This window comes from Pygoscelis adeliae, unplaced genomic scaffold (genome assembly GCF_000699105.1).
Source record: "Pygoscelis adeliae isolate BGI_AS28 unplaced genomic scaffold, ASM69910v1 Scaffold171, whole genome shotgun sequence".
NCBI classification, from domain to species: Eukaryota; Metazoa; Chordata; class Aves; order Sphenisciformes; family Spheniscidae; genus Pygoscelis; species Pygoscelis adeliae.
The window spans coordinates 2,639,586-2,647,574 of record NW_008824186.1 but is presented as its reverse complement, the minus strand read 5'-3'; positions in this window follow the sequence as shown (position 1 = coordinate 2,647,574).

The following is a 7,989-nucleotide window of genomic DNA, read 5'->3' as shown; positions in this document are numbered from 1 at the left end:
CCCCCCTCACCAACTGTAAATTCAGGTAAACTGAAGTTCTGCTGACATTGTTTTCACTGCATCTCATAGGCCCTTGGTTGCTGGGACACAGAAAAGAAAGGAACGCTAGTTGAGAATGCATCAAATGAAGAAGTGCAAAAGAATTCAGATGTAGCTAAAACTTCCTGAAGCCTTTAGTTGGTAACATTTCTTTACTGAAAGAGTGGTTAAACATTGGAACAGGCTGCCCAGGGAAGTGGTTGAGTCACCATCCCTGGAAGTATTTAAAAGACGTGTAGATGTGGCACTTGGGGACATGGTTTAGTGGGCATGGTGGTGTTGGGTCGGTGGTTGGACTCGATCTTGGAGGTCTTTTCCAACCTTAATGATTCTATGATTTAGATGAAATAGTCTAAAATCATAGGGAGGATATTTTCTTAAAGGTGAATTCACAAGTGAATTTCATGGGCAGTAGAAATGAAGGGAAAAGAGTGGCCGGAGAGGTGTCCTGGAATCTAACAAAACCAAAAGCTTCTCTTTTCCATTTATTCCTTTGCCTGAGTCTCCCTATTCTTTCTTTGTCCTCAAGTTTTAAATTCAGTTAACAGTACAGACATAACATTTCTGGGAAATCCCAAACCTCTCCAGTCACTGATAACTTTGAAATGCTTTATGCTGAAGAAAGGAAGTTTTCACAACTATTAAATCTGTTCTGAACAGGATACAGCAAAGTACAGTTAAACCAAATGCAAGATACTAGAAAGAGTATTATTCCATTATTCCCATTTATATTCATAAACAAAAAGATGTCTAACCTGGAACAGACATTTAGGATTATACTGAGTTGGAATATTTACTACAAAAACATTTAGAAGTGAACTCTATATAAGGAAAATATTTGTATACTTCTTGTAGGCTACAGAGTACTGTTTTCCTAGGGACAATAAATGCAGTAATTTACACTTGAGTTTAGTCAAACTAGCACCTTGTCAAGCAAATGTTCCCTGCATTGGTCTTTCTTCAGTGTAGTTGCATGACCATTAAAATTCTAGGATACTTTCTGGAGCTAACAATCAAACCCCAAGACTATTCCAAGGCTGCCTACTCAGTTTTTTAATAAAAATCTCTGTTATATCAGCTGTACAATTGCTGCATGTGCTGGGTGCAAAGCTTGGAAACTCTCAATCGTCACAAAAAGGTTATGAAATTATTGCAGTCTAAAAAGGACCTTTCAAAAGCCTTGCTATCAACTAGCATTAGGTTTACAGAACAGTTATGTAGATGTCTGAGTGGATATAATAATTTCTTTTCCCTCTTTTTGCAAGGAAATCAGCTTTTCACATTCACTACCCCAAAGCTTATCAAAAGGAAGATTGCGTATACACATTAAAATGGGTCCTCTGGGATAAAAACAACATATAAATGTCAAATATTATATACAACTTAGATCTAACCAAAGTTTATTCAAATAATCTGTGTGTCACAGTCAGGAACTTGGGGATAAGGTAGGTTTTCCCCTAAATCAGACTGTATCTATGGTGCAGCTTTGCAGTGTATTCAGAGAATTTTCTAGGCATGTAACTGTGGTGTGAATAAGCATTAGCTTAATAGTGGCAACCTAGGTCCAAAATGCAGTCAATATAGACAAGTAAGGCCCCCTCAACTACGGCTTCAGAAGGTATAATTATGGGTGTATAAAGTAGGCAGTGCAAATATCCTCTCTTTATGTTTCTGCATCCCTTCATAACATATACAAACACAGTTGAAATAAAACGGGCAAGATGAAGAGCAATGAGAAACGACATGATGAAATACCGCTTTTAAAATCTACTTTATTCAACTGGAAACAAAACATTTTAAAAGGTGATAATGCTCTAAAAGCTATTTAACTCACCAGCCAAATCAAACTGACCAAAATCTAATTTATTCCTTGTCTTGTGTTTAGCAGATGCTTAAAAGATCAATATAGTTGTCTCTGTAGATCGGCATGAAATATTAACCAGTCTGAGTGTTCTGAAGCTTTTTACAACATATTCAGCCTCATTAAACATTAAGCAGCCTTGAAATATAAATATAAAATAACTATCAGCTTCCTGCCCTTCAGACACAGAACAAAGGTAGCTCAAATGTGGGAAGCAGGAGGAAAAATATTAAATGAACTGGGAATTCACAGAGAAGTTAACTTAGGAAAGCTGTCAGTATAAATTGACTCAATCAGATACAGTTTACCATAAGGAAAGATAATACTGCAATAACAGAAGAATATCTGTGAAGGAACAAAACAATAGCGTGACATTTATAGCATGAGAAATTCATAAAAATATGCCTCTGACCACAAATATACTCATCTTAGGCCCAATCCTCATACTGCAACTCCTTTCACCCCTCATATTTGCTGTAAGACCCACTCCATGGGTTCAGTGAGAATGAAGCCCCCGTCTCTTTTCTCTGCTTTTCATTACTGTCTGGTATGTTAAAAATATCTGGGCAGTACAGCAGAAAAGAGTTTCAGGTTCACTAAAAGGAAATGTCAGCTTTGCAAATCACTGAAAGTAACCGGACATAAACTGTCAAAATAAGTCAGCGAAACAGTGTGGTTATTGTCAGTACATAACTCAAGTCTGCAATCCAAGATGTGGCTAAAGGTTATAGACAATATAGCAAGATGGTTCTACTATGATGTACATATCAACTAATTTAGCTAAAAATGCTGTTTAATTTTAATATATGCAGTACGTTTAAGACCTTTTTCTCCCATTTCTCTGCTTGCTTTATTATTACTGCATACTGGTAGAGAAGAATAAAATTCAACCTCACACAGTATTGTCTTTACCACTGCAGAGGTTGTCAGGGTTTACAGAGAAGCTTTTTATGTAGCTTTCTTATTGCTACTTCTTCTAGTATTGTCTAGTATTGATATTGGACCAGACGTACCGGTGTTACAATTTATTACAGCTGCCTTCTCTCCATTTGGCAAGATGGTAACAGCAAGAAGTGAAACTGTGTAGGATTCATTCCCCTGCAGAGATAACTAGATTTTGTAAACAGTATACTGAGCTATTAAGTTAGAACTATCAAATTCTCTTATACAACATGATGGTAGGAATGCCATCAATCAGTCATTGCAAAAACCATAAGGAGTTGAGAATGAAACCAAGAAACTAATTCAGTACACCTAGAGGCAAAAAAACCCCACATTTTTAAAATGGATATTTTTAGATTTTTGCAGCATAAGCAAGATATCAGTGGGCTCACATAAAGAATAAGTGTATCAGACACATTAAGAAATGATATTCAAATAGCATTTGACATTGGGCTATTTTTGCTGCGCTCTCAGAATAGAACTGAAAAGATACTTTCACATTCCACTGCATTACACCATATTTTTATACTTTCTCTACCTGTATGCTGCACTGTTAACAAGCATTGATTAGAACAGCATCAAATCAAATGTTTTACACTTACTTGCATGCCAAATTTTCAGATGTGCTTTGTGGACAGGGTTACACCATCTCCAAAGACACATTTTAAAATTAAGTTAAAAAATACATTTAATGGGAAAAGATCATACACATCATGAGCAAAGCCCGGCACCTTGCAATGTAGTCAAAGGGGTGAATCAGCCTAACTGCAACGCGGGCCTGGGGAGGGCAAACAAAGCCTTAGATTTCCTGTACCCTCTTCAGTTCTGCACCATCCCACCTTGTTCTGAGTTCTACCAGCAGCAATCTCAGATAAAAAACAGCCCTGTGTTACTAGAATCACACTCGTCCCTTCCCTGTTATGCCTTTTTTTTTTTCCCTGACGCATGGGGGATACACAAAGCTGCCTCCTCAGTCCCACTCCGCAGAGGCAGTTATGCAGGGAGGCGCTCACATTTCTTACAGCCATGAAGGAGCACAATGAAGCTGTAACAAGGCACATGGATGAGGCTGCGTGATGCAGACAGGAATGCACAAAGTTCATGTAACAACTTAAGGAGCACTACGTGGTGCCTTGCTTTGCTTCTTTAATCTGAGTGCTTTGCCTGAATTGCAGGCCCTGCAGGTTGTTTGGGAAGAAAGGTAATTTGACAGTAGTGTCAAGCATTTCTTTGATACCATGGTACAACACGGAGGAGTTGAGCAAGACAAGTTTTCTTGCTGAGACTGCCACAGCTCTTTTATCCAAAAATCCTCTTCTCAAGGGTGTGCTCATTCATGTGTCATCCTTGAATCTCACTGAGCTTCTGGCATATAGGAAACAAGCCAAAGACTGGAGTAAGATGGTCACCTAAGTGCTATGAAATTGGCATTGAGGCTTAGGGTAGAACATGCAGGCACAATGATGGGGATATATAGGCAGCAATAGTACTGCAAAGGGAGAGGAATTTTGCCTATCCAACTCCTTTCCAAGCAAACCTGGAAAACTAGCCTTCGCACAGATGAAATCTGTTTCACTTTTTGTGCTCTCCCCCCCTTGAAAATTTGAGAGAGAGATGAAAAACACTAGTGCCAAATTTACTGTAAACACCTATTCAGGCAAGGTGTAACAGTCTGCTTTGATCAAGTTGCACTTACATTTCTCTGAGACATCCATCCAAACCCAGTTTCTGGAATGCATTCTTTGAAGTCTCTTTTTATACAAGACTTCTCCTGTCCATCCACACAGCTAAAACTTTTAACCGGGCAGTCCCTCATTACTCACAACCTTATTACCACAATATCTTTTTCCTGCCAACAGACTTGTCCCTGCACATGCTCAGCTCAAAGCACTACTGCAAAGCAGAGCCAACACTCCACTCCCTCCACTCCAACAAACTTCAAGTGACTCATCTTCACTTTCAAAGCTCTTCACAGCCTACAGTCCCCAATATCCCTGATCTCTCACCCACTGCTGGAAGTTTTATTCCTATCATTCACCCACAACACAAATGGTTTGTTTTTTAAAGGGCAAATAGAAGTCAAAAATTTTGTGCTTACGCTCCCATGCTGTTCCTCATATTTGAGAGGGTTTTCTAAATTTCTGGTTAGCTCACAATGCCCTCCCAAAGCTCTCCTCAGCCATGTCGTCTTCTAAAAATATAACTGCCAACCGGCACATTATGATGTTTTCTCTATCAGCAAGACAAAACGGAGAGGAAGAAAGGAAACTTGCTAATAGACCAATTGACATTTCAGAGGGTAGGGAGGAAGAAACTTCTTAGAACTGCCACCAGTCCTATCTTGGGTATTGAACACAGCCTACATGCATTCCTTCTTTTGCTCCCACCCATGTGCTTTCCCTTTATGTTGCGCTGTAAATTCTTCAGCAATGTCTTTTGGTTCAGCGCTGGTACAGTACTTAGGACAGTGAAACTGTGCCTCATGACTTGGATTCCTAAGAGTTACAGTAATACAAGCAATAAAACAACCACAGTTTTAACTTTATTTGACTAAAATTCATACCTCAAGACCACCAAACCATAAAGAAATAGCATACAAGGGAGAGAGAGAACAATCACACGGATCAGAATGGCACAATGTAAATGCATCAACCCTCAGCTAGTATTAATTGGTATGGCTCCAAAAAATATATTTTCTCTCTCTCTCTTTTAATGTACCTATGCTCATTTACATCCACATGCACTGTTTAAAATAAATTTGATTGTAAACAATCCTCCTAGATAAAAAGGAACACTGAGAAAAGCATCCCTGTACAATTTTTTGCTACTTTAGAGGGCATATAATGGATGTGCGTGCAGCAGCACATGAAAGACAGATGGGGAAGCAAATTCTTCAGCTGTTTGGACTAAAACAGAATAAAAATGTTGACATATATGCAAATTTCTTTCACTGAGGCCTATAAAGATATCCTGGTACTGCTGTAGCTTTCCATTGTCTCTAGAAGAATTGAAAACCTATTTAAGATCAAGAGAAGGACAGGTACACACATATCAGAGGGCAGTGAGAATGCCATCAAAACGTGTCAATAGGAATATGAGAGCTCTTGGAACATCCTAATAGAAATCTATGACCTACTCAAAAGCCTTTGAAACTCTACTTACTATAGGTCACTGAAAAAAATTAGTTTCTGGAGCAGATCATCTAATACAATTAAACTTTTTTCTTTAGGAGTTAAAGGACTATTTGATACATACGTAACTGGATACAAGCACACACAGAACATAGATGAACTACCAGCAGCAAAGTCACTTGATCCCTTATTATCTTACAATGTTTGATATTCTTCAGTATGTTTATTTTCAGAAGGCATCGTGCTAGATTTGCAAACAGGCTGGAAAAAACTAATTAGAACTAACTATTGTTGAGAAATGTTAATGTGGAATGGAAGGCATTTAGAGAACGGTAACGGAGTTTAAAATGTAAGTTCATTCCAGTAAATCAGTGTCAAAATGACAAGAGAAGCCAACATGGCTCAAGACTGATATATGGAACAATACGTAAGATAAACAAAAAAGCTTTTGAACCCATCCACAGAATATGAGAAGTGAAAGATTTGATTAAGTATTGAAAGAAAAAGGCTAAACCAAATGAAACAAAACCAAAAGTGAATCATACAGCTCAAAATGTCTCAGTGGGTGTGTGTGTTTTCTGGTTTGTTATTTTAATTTTTTTTTTTAAATCAGGACAAAACCAAAGAATTAAGAATTCACTTTCCTGAATAAGAGTAAAAAAGATCAAACTAAAACACAGTGACTACCAGAAATATTTAAAGAATTAATTTGCAACTATTCTAGGATATATCTGGTGCAACATACCTGAATACTCCTATAAAGGTGTTTTTTAAGGCTTTTTTCCACCTTTACTGCTTTCTTGGATCAATGCAAATTATGCACTGACAGCACTCACCAAGGGCAAGTACTTTGACTCACATTCAGGCAAACTGAATAAACAGACGAGGTGATCACTGTGTGAAGTACCATCAGTGCATAACCAACCTCACCTCTGCAGTAGCAGACATTTGAGGGGCAATGCCTTCCCTTGGTTTTTGCAGTTATTGCACCGCATCTTCATTCAGCATGAGTGAAGGTAATGGCCCTTCTTCTCACAGACTCTAATTATCGGTGTGTGGTGACTGGGAGCTGTACACGTTTCCTGGTTAAGGTCTTTCAGAAGTTTTGGTGGAGCATGGGGCTATAACTTCCTGCACACACTGTCCTTCCCCATCTCAGCCCCAGAGCGTTCCCAGCATGTTACCTCTGCTTGACATGACAGCAGACAGCACAGACCATGCCAGCCCTTCACAATGACTGCTTTGCAACAGGTTACTGGGACAACGTGGCTTTAGCAGACCTATCTAGCTCCTTACCCTGTGATAATGATAAAAAGTGGAAAGGTGAAGTTTTTCACGGTAACTGAGCTCTACTGAATTAAAAGAACTATGATAACATTGTTTTTTGCATGATTTGTCTAAATCAAAGCAAACTTTTGAGAGAAACAATTTAAAATTACCAGCACACTGGGTCTTCTATAGATCTTCCTCAATCTTTCCTGCAAGGCTTCCCATAACTTTGACTTTACATGTAAACCAGAGCTATATCCTAAAAGACTTCACTGCTATTTTAGTCTGAGCTTTCTAACTTTGATTAGACAACTAAACTAAGGATGCAAGCACTATATTGGCATATCCTGTCAAAAGAACTTATTGCTTGATGGTAATGTGCTCACGGGTAATGTGACTTATGCCAGCTTTTTCCTGGTACAACTTATTTTCCCCTATCAGCTCAGTGGTAGTAGCAACCGCTCCTTCACATTGTGCCCTCCTACCTGCACAGCCCATGCAAGGGAGTAAGGAAGTGACTTATGCCCCTTTCTTCTCTTGCAAAAGGATGCGCAGGTACTTATAACTGAGCCCTAAGGAAGCCCACAGAGTAGACATCAGATATCCAAGAGAGCAAAAAAAACGGGAACAGAAATTGAGAGTCTTCACTGACACTTTACAAGTTCATGTAGTTCAAGAGAGATCCCTGAAGACAAGAAAGAGACCATCGTAATGCCATTAGTTAAGGGAAAGCCCAGGGAAACTGAA